We start from the raw sequence: 13,430 nt of genomic DNA on the forward strand, positions 1-13,430 counted from the left end.
CTATTCTATTATCTTTCTAAGTTTATAAGAGCAATATTTAAAATTTGTCCTTATTTTTGGGCCTTTGTCCCACTTCTATGTATGGCTCTGTCCATATTTCTTGTTCTGAGGTTGAGAGGTATGACAAATGTGTCAGAGCCATCACAGTCATCCAGAGATATTTCAAATTGTGACATACTTGTTGCACCCCACTCCCCTATGTAGTGACTCTGGATGTGTCCAGGCAAGGCAAGGAGCAGTTATGCAGTGTAAATGTGCATAGTATCCCCCTATCCAAGGTAGACACAAGTGCTACTTTTATTCTGTCCTTGATTTTGCAGAATGTTCTGGTTTCTGTGATATTTTTATACTGTTGATTTATGCTTATTATTACTCAGAAAGTGCCTTTTACTCTGTGTTTAAGTAGCAATGCTTTAATGACCATCAGGTAAGCTTGTCTGAGATTCTAAGATGCAAGTAAGCTTTAATAAGCATACTGTTAAAGAATTGCCAACATTGAAAGCCGTTCTGTTGTTGCCATGCAGAGAATACTTACATAACTAGATAATGTATAAGCCTTGGGTATTGAAATGCATATGATAGTATTTGTAATAAAGGACAGGATTACATTATTTTAAGAAGCTCATTATATTTGTTGGAGACTTGCAGTCATCTTTGCAGGCTTTACCTGTAAACCAAACAGAATGCCAATCTATCATGTGTAGTCCATTACCTTTACAGTAATCCTTTAAGCAATGTATCTTGAGCTTGTTTCTTATTTGCTTTTCATTTTTTTACTTTGATCATGTTTACCCCATGAAACAAGTAGATAGTTGTCAGGCAGCAGGTCTTTTTTGGATAAGAAACATTTTTACAAGTGGGGGCATCACAAAGATGGCTACTTTCAGCATTTTACTTGGTACTTTAATAAAGCTGACTATAAATTATAATTAGAACTGCAGTGCAAGGAGAAGTGGCTTGAGTTGAGTGCTGCTTGTTTTTCTTATACTTGATTTTGACTTGCATTCCAGTAATGTATTTAAAAAGTAATTTATTTTTTCATGCCTCACACCTTTTTGTTTCCATCTAGATATTAAGTAAGCTGTCATGCAGCCAATGCACTGAAATTTTTTTTTTCTTTTACATTTCATTTTGTCTTGATTGGACTCTCATAATGACGGTTTGGCACCCAGGGCAGTGTATTTAATTAAAGTTACAGTTTTTGTGGTTTTGAGCATAGCTCCTCCCCTTTCTAGTTTGCTGCACCCCTTCCCATTGACCCCACCCATTCACCTGTATTCTGCAGCCCCCCCTTTGATTTGAAGTCACAAGCCACCACTGGTTAACTGTGATTCATAGACATGCAAATCAGCTTATAAAGAGGTCTTTTCTCATTGCAGCTAACTTGTCTATAAATTGCAAAATGCCACATCATGGAAAGAGGGCGCTTTTACCACAACCCATTTAGCCTGCAGTGAGGTTCTTTGTGAATCCTCAGGTGAGGGAGAATGAGACATTCATCATTCACACAGAAAGAGAGCAGTGTTAGACAACCTTCTTATACATAATGAGGCTCACATCCATTAATTCAGGACAGCATGAATGGAAGCATGTATTCTGCCTGTGTTCAGGATACTGCATGAGACTGAGTTTCAGTTTCACTAAGATATTTGGTCTAGTCAGCAGGACAGTGATCAGAGTATAATAAAATAAATAGAGAGAATAAAAATATACAATAAATAAAAACAAATAATTGCTATTTCTGCTAGACTTAATGCCCTGCCCTCTTTAGGAACCCATCCTCTAGCCTCCAACCTCCTGCTATTAGAAATATAAGAGCAGACCTTCTGTGACTCAGATGTCTACCATTCTTCCAGCACTCAGTTACCTGGCTACCTTATTGATTTTGTTACATATGAGAAGCTGTCTTTTTGGGTCTATATTAGAATGACAAAATTTCTCTTACACGAGTCCTGAAAGGCCGATACATAAACAGCGCACCACATGAACATTGACCATCCTTAGGTGCAAAATTCAAAATACTGAATCACCATTAATGTCCACACCATGTTTAGTGAGGTAAAACATCAGTAGAAGATTCCCTTATCCCGTATAGCTCCCTAATGTAAATGTGCAATAGTTACTGACCTTAGGGTTAGGGTGCAGGTTAAGTTAAGTGCATATATAGTAATACATTCATATTTATTTTGTTTGGGTAGGCAGTACGTAGCTGGAGGTGGAGTTGGCCAACTATGGCAATTTGATATTTTGAATTTCACGCTTAGGGACGTTCGGTGTTCTTGCGGTTCACTGTGTATGTGTTAGCCTTTCGGGATTTGTGTAAGTGAGATTTCGGTATTCTAATATAGACCTGTCTTTTCTATTTGGTTAGTAAGTAATGGTAGTAAGAAGTCAGTTTCATTTCATTATGTACTAGATGTGTTTAAGTATTTTTTGTTTTACTTGCAAGATGTCAACCCAAAACAACATCAAATCACAAAAGAGTGACTGTGACAGAGCAAGGGAAATTGTTCTGCAACCCCTCCAGTGCCATCTTAAGGCCTATTCCACTGGTTTTGCTATTTTGTATTTTGCTGTGTTTTGATTCATAATCTGTGAGTTGACCAAAAATTGTTCACTATGAATCATCATCATCATGACTTATCCATTACATACTATATATGTGCACAAATTTTTGTAGTGTTTGATTACAATCCAGCTGTAGTAGGAGAGACAGGCGATGCAATGGTGGTACAGAGATATTTCTGACAGGTCTTACTTTTGAGACCAATGCACCAGTCATAGTAATAAGTACAGCAAATTAAGAATGCAATTAACTTATTCTAACAGTATAGGACAAATCTATGGGTCATTAAAAGCAAGTGGGACATTCTTATCACTAATAGTGATGTAAAAGTGATATTGGATGATACACCTAGATTCACATTTAAACATGAGAAAAATCTCAAGACAGTGATGCTTTGTTAACAATGAGAGAAGTATACCAGTAGTGTCTGACAGACTGAGTGACCATGCATGCAGAAATTGTGCACATTGTATATTTGTATTTGTTTCAGATGTTTACTCTTAAGAAGAATGTTAGTCTAGAGAAAATAATTTTTGAAAATGAATTAGCTTTGTACACTAACAATAAGAAAAGATTCTATATGCATTAATAGCATGAACAAATGCCACCAAACATTAAATTTTGTAACATCTGATAGCAGCATAACTCCTGACCATTTGAATATAGCACTCTTATTTAGCTGTCATTATGCATTACTGCTTTGTTTAAATCCTGTGTTTGACAATATTATCACAATTCCTGATGGATCAATTTGTCCTTTTATAACTCATGTAATTTCAGAGTTATTTGCAAATTAAAGAACTCAGCATCCATGGGACCTGATTTAATTCCTGCCATAACATATTTACAACTAAAAAATGCCTACTTCCAAGTCTTCATTTAATGTTTAATAAATTATTACAAATGTGTACTATTCCTAGTTCTTGAAAAATATCTATTCTAACACCAATATATAAAAAGGTAACAAAAGTGTTAACAATTACAGACATAAAAGCCTAACTTCAATTTTGGGCAAGTGGTTTAAAAGATGTATAAATTAAATACTGGGAAATATTAATACAGACATTGCAATCCTGGACTGAGACTAACACAGTTTTGTCAAGGACAGGTTGACACTGATAAGCTTATCAATTATTTTATGATTTTTGTGTCTTTCAGTTTTTCCTGGTTAGGGGTCGCCACAGCGGAACTCCGGTCCATTAATGATTGGCAGTAGATTTTTACATACTGGCTTGCCGGGCCTAACGCACAACCTTCAATGAAGGAACACCCATTCACGCATGTCGCCACACAGAAGACGCTCTAACTGAGAATCGAATGGGCAATGTCTAACTGTGAGGCAACAACACTACCACAGCACCACCACCGCAGTAATCAATTATTTTATGATAAAATTACAAAAACCCTATATCTAGGACTCTCATGTGGAATGATTTTTAGACTTAGCCTGAGGTTTTGACTCTCTTTTCTACTGATTGATTTACCATAGACTTATTAAGGCTAAAGGCCAACAGGTTTTTGGTTAAATTAATTATGTACTTGCTAATGGATTGATCTCAATGTGTTATCATACAGGCCACAAGTTCATATTTACTCCCTATCCGTTTTGGAGTTATGCAAGGATCAGTTCTAGGTCTGACATTGTTTAATATTGTGTATGCCTCCCTTTTCAGATGTAAGCCATGTTAAATAAACAATTGCTCAGAAGAATGTTAGAGTTGCTTCATTGCACAAAACTAATCTGACATTAAACAATTAACCGCTCATATGAGACAAACTGGTGAATGTAGACACATAAAGTAAGTATACACTTTAGTTATGACAAATGCAATGTAAATGTACTTTGTAAAAGCATCACTTCATTTGTTTGCCTAGCTATTAAAACACCGACATAAGGAGAACACTCAGAGTAAGGCTCTTGGAATCCAAATAACTGACAATTTTTCCATTGGCACCCATGCACAGCTGATAAATAACAGAGCTATGTGTCAAATGAGATATGTTTAAAATCCTTATCATAAGAAATAAGACATGACCTACATTAGTGTACAAAACACATCATAGAAATTTTAGAAATTTTAAAATGCAACATTTTTGTACATATATAAAGCAAGTCAGATGAAAAACCTTGAAAGACTACAAAGCAAATTTAGTAAGATAATATTATTGTGTAAAAATTACAATAGTGAATGTAAACACCTTAATTTATTTACTATTCATTATCACTATAGTTGTGGAAAACTAATATTTGCTTACAAAATTTTTTCATGACTCTTATTTATAACTAACTTTGGATATAAAAAGAAATATAATTACAGTCTAACATGAAGAAACAAGGCCATGAATGTTGGAGCTCATGTGGACAAAATTATGTAATTCATACTGAACACAAAGACTGGTGATACCATGGAACAAACTTTCAGTCAAAATCAGTGTTTGTGAAAACTTAGAATTCTTTTAGGAAGCAGCTAGATTCCTGTGATAGGGAAAAATGTTTGATCCTGATATTTTGATGGCTGTATGATATAAATACTGGTATACAACTTATGAACGTATAATATAAATAACGTGTTCCCAGCTGTTAGAAGCATTTTCTCATATGGCTATTGCACTTTTAAGTGTTGTGGTTGCAGCTGTCAAGAGGTCACCATAATGTAGGTCCAGATTAAATCACAGCAGTAAAAATGAAAATGCCTTGTTAGCACATGGAAACATTTTGAATTATAATAGTGATATATGAAAATACAGGCTTAGCATACTTGCTTCCCCTCCTCATTAATGATGATTTTGCTATGCAGTGGACATGTACACACTGATTAGTTACTGCTTCTGTGGTCTCTGCCTGCTTTACTCCCTTACCACCCACAATTCCACAGCTCTTCCTGCAGCATTACTCTGCATGTCCAGCCTTTTTACACAACTCACTCTCCTTAAAGGCTTGTACAACAATTCTGTACTCAGCTAATAAATTAAAATCATACACACACCATGTCACTGTCATGAGTCAAGCAACAGCCCCATGCACATTATAAGAGATGTAACTAGGGTGGGGAAAAAAGGGGCAATTGCCAAAGGTGAAAAGTGTTAGGGGTTACAAGTGACAGATGCCGATGTGGTGATTGTGAAGTGCCAACATTCAAAAATGAGCTCCTGTACTGTATTTACTCAGTTCTAAAAAGCATAATGCAGGGTCTGGTAATACTAGAAAACTCTTTGTTACTTGTTACACCTGTAGCAAGTGAGATGTTATAGCTTCAAGCATTTTTTTGTGGTGCTCAGTTGTTTTGGTCTTCAAATGAGAGAACTTTTTTTAGACTTCAACTTGTAGTTGCGGGGAGGGGGGGTCAAGGAATTGCACCAGACAGGCGTCAGATAGTGCAGTTATTGATCTGGTTACACATTGCACACATCTTTAACAATTATAAGTATTAGCATATAGATTAACCATCAAAACATCTGCTAATCAAAACTTATAGTCTCATAAATTTCTAATCAACCATCATGTTACAATACCTCTTACTTCTTCCTCCTAACCACAGGACTCCTCATTAACTCACAAATTGATACATAGCACTACACAAATCATAATCTCAGGGCAACCCATTCCCTCCTTCACTAAACCAAATCACAAATTAACCTGCAAACAAGTTATTTAATCATTACTCTTCTAACCCAAATAACTCCCAACACACTTATGCCCCATCAATCTCCCACATCTCTTACAAATCATTTTAAATTATACCTCATCGAATCCAAACTAGCTCTTCCAAAACATCTCTTCAAATTTATTCCATGTATTAATAATACTGTACTAGGATGGGGGTAACATTACTAATACATGCCTCATTGGGATGGAAGATAGAGTTTTGTCAGGGTGCTTATGCAGGTAGTTAGATATATATTGGTGTTCACACTTGCTTGGGCAAGTGGTTAATAATAAATTACTATAGGCCTAGTGAGAACCAGACAGAAGCATCTAAGTCTTTGGTATCTTAGCTTAGAATTTTTTTTCATGAAGGATACTGCTTGCTAATACAGGACAATTTTAATGTAGTTTTGAATATGTAGTTGGACAGACTGCCTAAAGAGGTCTTAAAATATCTTCATAAGGCCCTGAAAAGATTAATGGCAATGATTAGTCTGGTACACTTGTGGAGATGTCTATATCCGGTATCATGTGATTACACCTTTTATTGGGTTAAGGAAGTACTAATTAGCAGCAGCTTGGATTTTATTTTAATATCGAATGGGATAAACTCACAAATGTTTAATGATGACATTCATCCAGCTCTTCTTTCTGATCATTATTTGGTTGTAGTGGAGTTGAGTCTGGGCTCGGCATTTAAGCCTGTTTTACTTTTATAAATTTGACCATATCTATCAGAATAAAGAAAACAGAAAGGAACATATTAAGCAGTAGACTAGACAAGTTTGAAGCATACAGTAGGATAAGGCTATGAACACTGAATGAATGGTGTTTTATTAAGATTTCTGCGAGAAATTCATGTCAAAACATTGATAGACTACATGGGTTGGAGGAGAAGACATTAGTGGAATGTATGAATAGTAACTAAAATTCCTAAGCAAACAGTATACTAAATTACAGGATAAGTACTAGCAGGTCCTAGCCCAAATACAGATTCTAAAGAGAATCTTGAAAGCAATATTGTTGGCAAAAGTTCAAGAAAAATGTAACAGATTTTAATCATTCTTCTGGGCTAACGGTCTTATGCCCCTGAAAATTCTTGAAAGAAGATGCAGGGAGAGTGCCAATGACTTATTGATGTTAGGCCTTCATAGGAATAATGATTTGCTTTGTCATAAGTTAACACAAGTTAATAAAGTCTTTATCTTCATCCGCCGCTCGTTTTTTTCCCTAGTTTTATTTTAAAAGACTTTCCTCAGTAAGTAATGGACAAATGGTGGGAGACATTACAGTGGAAGAAGTCATTGTTGCAATTCAGGAGTTGTGGCAGGAAAGGCTCATGGACAGGATTGCTAGTGTAGTATTAGTATTTTTACATATTGAAAGGGCAAGCTGTTTTCCAAGATAAGCTAACAAGTAAAGGTAAAATTTCTCTTGAACCCAGGTAAGGATGTCTATTCACCAGCCGGTTATAGGTCTATATCTCTGCTACAGCTGGATATAAGACATATGCCAAGATATTGCAAACAGACTTAACAAGGTGTTGCCAAGATATGCTTTGGAAAATCTCAAGAGATGCTTGAAAAGAAGAGGGAGGTGGTGGAATTTTTTCTGATTATAGTTGAACATACAAAAATTGGAGCATGGATTATCCAGCCTTTGACTGTAAAAAAAAGCTTTTGATAGTGTGAATGGAACTTTTTGTGGGCTATGATGGACACCATTTGTATTCTGTTTGAGTTTTCTCAGAGAAGTAAGCTTTTATATCAGAACACCACTACATGTGCAGCTTCTGATGGCTTACTTTCTAAGTCAATTGATCTAAAGAGGAGCACAAGGCAAGGGTACCCCCTCTCATCTTTACTATTTGCAATGGCTATGTCGATACTAGAGAACTTTCACTTATAGAAGCATAAAAAGAATGTCATCATGGTTTCCAGATCACAGTTTTTGCTTGCATCCTAGTTTTATAGATGTTTGTATGATCTGGCTGGAAAACTCTCGGGATAGTTTGGTAGGAATTTTGAACTCCTTTATTAAGTTTACCAGAGTTTCAGGAATAGAACAGAATCTTTGTAAAACAAAGCTTTTTCCACTGATGAATCAGGAATGTACCACTCAAAGAATGGTGGGAATTAACTTGTGAAACAGACACAAGGGTGGAATATTTGGTGGTGTGCATGGATTTAGACATGGCAAAAATTGTAAAGTCAAATATAAGCCATGTAATTGACTATTTGAAATTGAAATATGGTAGCTGGGAAGGGGTGTGTCATCCATTTTTAAGCAGAGTACAAATTGTCAAGATATTTGCTATGCATAAAATCTTGTTTATACTTAGACATTTACTACAGTTAGCTACCTCTCCTTCTTGTAAGGAAAGGCAGTCTGTAGAAGTAATACTCCTAAGCTAAGCTAAAAGAAATTATATGCTCCATACAGAATGGGGGGAATCAGTTTTCCTAATGTTTTACTTATGGGAAAGCTACAGTTGGATGGGAATATATATGAGCCAGGAAGCCTCACAAACCATCTGGTTTAGAGTACAACTTGCAAACACGATCCTTTTGGACACAACCATGGTAAGCAAGTCTCACATGAGGTTTGGGGGGACTGGAACACTGGTTTGAGGAGAATTTCTTCTATTCAGATAGGATACATAGGATATATGGGAATATTTTACTTATATCCATAATTTGGGCCAACTCCTCCATTGTGTTAACAAGTATTAAGACTGATATTAGTGAATGAATAGATTGGAGATTTATATTTGTTATGGATTCACTGGAGAGACTGGTTGCTTTTGCATCAGTTCTGCAGGAGTCTTTGATGCTGATTCCTTGAAAACTTATGCTTTCTTGGTGGCAAATTTGGCAGGCCCATGACCATTTGTGCAAGATGCATATTTGCAAGTCTGTTTCTATCTCATAGTTGAAGATGGTAAGTAGGACCTTGGTAGGATTTTCGCTATCATCTGCTCTGGAGGTAAGATTAAAAATATAGCAGCATTTTAACTCAGAATCTTTAGTGACAGGACTTTTATGCTTTGCACTGTATAATTTTAAATAGTGACTGAGAAAAGTATTGAGGTTATTATGTCACAGATGTTTATCTCCAATGGTAAAGTTAATTTATTTTAAATATATTCATATCTGGCAAAGTTCTCCGGGATAACTTCATCACACATTGGGCACAGGGGATGTCAGTTGTTGGAGATGCAGCTTCATGGATGCAGACTATATTCATATGATTTGGGTTTGTGGTAAGATTAGGAGAATATGGGGCAAGATTAAAGATTCATTTAAATGGACCTTAAGAATTTCACTGCTGCCATCTTTAGGACATACATTTCTGATTGCTAGCGATCCCATTACAAGAATACCACCTGACATTAACAGCCTGTGCCTGATTAAGAGTGGTAGCTGCTTCATTGTTGAATTTAATACTTGGCCATTGGAAATTTATTATAGATGATTGGGGCATGCAGTTTTTCATGATTTTCAATAAGGTTTCTCAAAGGTCACATAAGGATTTAATAAAGCAAGAGTGAGAAGAGTAGTGTTATCTTTTTATTTTTCTGTTCATTCTTTGTATCAAAATCTGTAAGAACTGAGAGGAAGTGGGGCTCTCTTATTTTGCCTTGTCTGTGAAGATGTTTTTATGAAGGCTACGGTTTGCATTTCTCCAGCATAGTATGATTGTGCATAAGTCATTCTTTTTTTTAGATTGTTCTATCCTTTCAACATGTTCAATGAAGTCATGTACCATTAACAAAATAAACTGTTCCCTTAAAACACACTCAGCAGACCTAGTAGCCTGCACAGAATTCTGGCAAAAAGAGAAACACCCAAGCATCAAACTTTTTTTCCAAACTATAAGTATATTTTTGATGCCATAACAAGTAACAGACTACTAGCTGAAGGTAAATTAATTCTATATGCTGATCACTTTTATATCATAGCCATTGCACATTTAATGCCAAATTAGGCACTAAATTAAATTTTCTACTTGTTAACATTCCAGTGGTTGGTAATGACCCATTCTTTCCAGCTGTTGTCTTCTTGCCACTACCCTCATCCATTAAAAAGTACCAGACCCTCATCCACAACAGTGTCAACATTTATCATCAGAAAAATACACTTGTTATAATTGACTTAAACAATAATGGCATAACAGAATTTATTGCAGATTTAGACCTCCTACAAAGTAATTACCCACACATCTAAATGACATATTCAAACAACACTCACTTCTAGACTTTCTAATAACCAATCAACCCACTAAAATCATAAACAGTGGAATACTGCCACCAGGCTTAAGTGACCACTTCCTCACTGGCTTCACCATTCAAAATCTCACCATAAAATCACAACCTAGGCTAATCATGTTTAGATACAAATCACAAATCAATATCTCCAAGCTTAAAAAATATTTTACTTCTCCGTAACAGGCTGGTCCAATAGATGACCATCAAAAACCCAAACCTATAAACCTGAAAGACATCTCCACAAATACTACTTTCATACAAAAATTCAAAGCATACCTGAGGAGACACAGCAAATTGCCCAAATTAGGTCATATAATATAAAGCTTCCTTAGCACATAACTGTCCAAAGCCTAACCCCAAGTCATGTCTACTTGTCTCATATATACACGCACCTCACATATTTTCCTCATTTCATTCATCTCCATTTTCCTCTTACCCAATCTCTCTCCAAAACGTTCATTTTTTTTCTTCTGCCATTTGTATATATGTAAATATACTGTGAGACTGTTTACATGCTATTGTCAAAGTCATACTTGCTAGTGATTGTCACTTTTGCTTCAAACTGTTGTTATATTTGTAAAGATTAAGGACATGTTGTTTTCACAATCAAGATTAGGCTTGAAATTGCTTTGTTGATCAGAGTCTCACCCTAGTAAACATGCAAAAATAATGAGATTGCAACAAAGAGATCGATACATTATATAAACGATGTGAAGAAGGTCATTATGCTAAACAAAATAATTAAACATTTATAATATATGCAAAATGTACAATGCAAGAGCAGCTTTTCAGATTAAAATGTAAGTATATTTTACCCAAGTTGGTCATCACAAATGGGAGAAAGGAGTGAAGAAGAGACACACATTTTAACAGAAGTATAGGGAAGGAAATGCTTCAAAAGGTATAGTATTTCAGATATACAGAAACAGTGGGTATTTTTTGCTAAAACATTTAAAATGACACTTTTCTGAGAACTAAACCTTTTTAACATTTAAGCTTGTAAATGATAATTTCTATTCCAGGGTCTCTAAAATGGAATTAGCATAGCATATGCACATATTTATTTTTTGATTGATGAGTTGTCTATGCTACACCCTCTCAAAGATAATTTTTGAAGTTGAAAAATTCTGTTATTTCAAGCATTATTGTAATACTGAAAATGCATAAAAATGTTGTTGACCTAACCTTCAAACCTATAGTGGCTTTGGGAGGGTGGCCTAACGGTTAAGATTTTTGCCTTACAAACACAAGGTCCAGGGTTTGAGTCTCACAAGGGATAATTGGCTAAGCTTAAAATGGCTCACAAGGGCAGCTAGCCTAGTTCTAATCTATGAACCTATAAACTGAACCCATTGCTATATTTGTTGAACAAAATTTGAAAAGCATGTTTGATGGTAATAACATTATTTTAAAAGACTTGTGACATTTTCTCAGTCAATGAACATCTATTACTTTTATTTCTTTTTTTTCAAAACATCTTTATTTTGTTTTTCTATTAAACATGAACAATCAAAATATTTCAAATTTACAATAGATACTGAATAAAGAAATATTTACACTATATACAATCATCCATGACAAACATTTGCTTTATCCATGAATACTTATCCATATTTATCTAATACATTTTGAAGTTTTTGCCATGCTATTGTTTTATGTGCTACATTAAATGTTCTATACCAAATAGTTTGCATTTCCTTTTTACATACAGATTTTTGCTAATGTAATAAACTTGGCAAACATAAGATCTTGTTTTTGTTTCTAGTTTAATGTAGTGATTGTTCTAGCAATCGCTAAAATTGTCTAGAGTACAGGTAGCTGATGTTTAGGAATCACACTTGGGGTAGGTACATTAAATAATATCAAAAAACTAGTAATCTGACAGTTACCTGACCATAAAGCTTTTACAAAATGTCTAAAATCACTCCAATGAAGTGTGAGAGTTTTACATTCGATGAACATATGAACCCAATTGGCATCAAGAATTTCACCATATCTCCACCATTTACTGTCTTTACTTTTAGTTATGAGTTAAATTTCCAGGTATATAACTGCCAGTGTAGTGATGATGAGGTGTTGTTAATTGATTTTAGCAACAATTTCTTATTTTCATTTGCTAAAGGTTCTTCATTAATTTTCATTGAATAATTCCAAAAAAACTGGGTCAAATGTAAGCAGTTCATCTCGTAAGATTTTATATATAGGTGATATGCTCAGTTTATGTTCAGTGTTCATCGAATTGCATAAAATGAATAGCTGTAACAACCTTGGTATAACATCAGTTTCTAGGTTTATTAATACTCTCACTTTACCTTCAATACATTGCGGTAATGATTGAAGACATAGCCAATTATCTTGGGAAACATTAAAAATGACTAGAAGGAAGTTCATTGATTGAATGTTCTTTTTATCTATAAATGGATGCCAGAATTTTAAGTCATTTTCTGTAAAGTTCAACGTTCTATTAATATTAAAGGAATCCAAACAATCTGGAGTGTATGCTATAGGAAATATAAGAAACAGTTTTGTTTTAAGTTATAATTTTTATCAATTATGAACTTCTTACATTTGAATATGTAAAATATTTGACTTATACCATATGAGAAGTGGCTAAATCTCTTATATAGAAAATGCTCACAGAATATCCAGTATATTTTGCTGATTCTGAATGATTCATTAAATTGGAATTCATTGTTTCTAGTGGCAATTATATGGATCTCATGTACTTGCTTCCAACTAAAGGTATATATAGACGTCATCCAATATAAAATTATGTTGATAATAACAGATTTGGAGTATAATTCTATATTAGGAAATCCAATTCCATTACTATTCCAGGCTCTTACATGTCATTTGTATGCTATTCTTGGTTTTTGTGGAAACCAAAGAAATGTAAGTAGCAAATAATCCATTTGTTTAAAGAATGTTTTAGGTGGGGATAAAATCAGTGA

The sequence above is a fragment of the Protopterus annectens genome, chromosome 2.part0 (assembly GCF_019279795.1).
Source record: "Protopterus annectens isolate FY-2018-M chromosome 2.part0, PAN1.0, whole genome shotgun sequence".
Lineage (NCBI taxonomy): Eukaryota > Metazoa > Chordata > Ceratodontiformes > Protopteridae > Protopterus > Protopterus annectens.